Genomic DNA, 620 nt, shown 5'->3' with positions numbered 1-620 from the left:
TCATGGCTTCAGACGTTTATAAGTTATCCCTGCAAGGTTCTCTGAGAAGGGTGCGCTTGTTATGACTTGAGATACTTTGCGCCCTTTATTTATATCATAACCATCACTTGTACAACCTGAACTCATGACAATTTTGTTCATTTAGTTTTTTAATTTGTAATTTAATGTCGTCTTATGATGACTTTTAAAAGTAAAATTACTGTTTTAACCAGCATCAACATCAGACTGTGTAAGGAATTAATGTCTCTAATTCGCATACCCAAACCTTAATCATCTCCTTCTACTATGTATGGGGCCACATGTGTGACGCCCGTGTTACAATTTTGTTCAAATTAAATGATCTAAACGATCTAATGTCTAACATAATCGTTCAATCACTCCATTTGGATGCGGTTGGCTTAAGAGCAAAAGACATTTATGAAGCCAATAAATGAATTGTGTGACATCAGCTCCAATCATTCAATCTTCCTTTTCACGAACTCAATGCCAAGGCAACAGTTATTATAACCTTCTAATTAATTGGTGACTCAAAGAAGAACGCCATGAGATGATATGAAAGAAAATTGTTACAACAACATTGCACGTGCTTATTGAATTGAGTTTATAAAACTCTTTGCGGT

The 620-nt window shown here is 35.0% G+C and overlaps 1 long non-coding RNA gene across 1 annotated transcript in view; it reads right to left on the bottom strand.

Annotated features, from left to right (window-relative positions):
- The window catches only part of LOC138015998 (uncharacterized), a 900-nt gene extending 837 nt beyond the window's left edge, over nucleotides 1-63 (bottom strand). Inside the window, exon 1 of the long non-coding RNA XR_011125685.1 lies at nucleotides 1-63. This exon is cut by the window's left edge and continues 122 nt beyond it. This is a non-coding gene — a long non-coding RNA (uncharacterized lncRNA).
- Nucleotides 64-620: the final 557 nt, after the last annotated feature.

Source organism: Montipora capricornis, chromosome 9 (assembly GCF_036669925.1).
Source record: "Montipora capricornis isolate CH-2021 chromosome 9, ASM3666992v2, whole genome shotgun sequence".
NCBI lineage: Eukaryota > Metazoa > Cnidaria > Anthozoa > Scleractinia > Acroporidae > Montipora > Montipora capricornis.
This window is presented reverse-complemented; position numbering and strand designations above follow the sequence as displayed.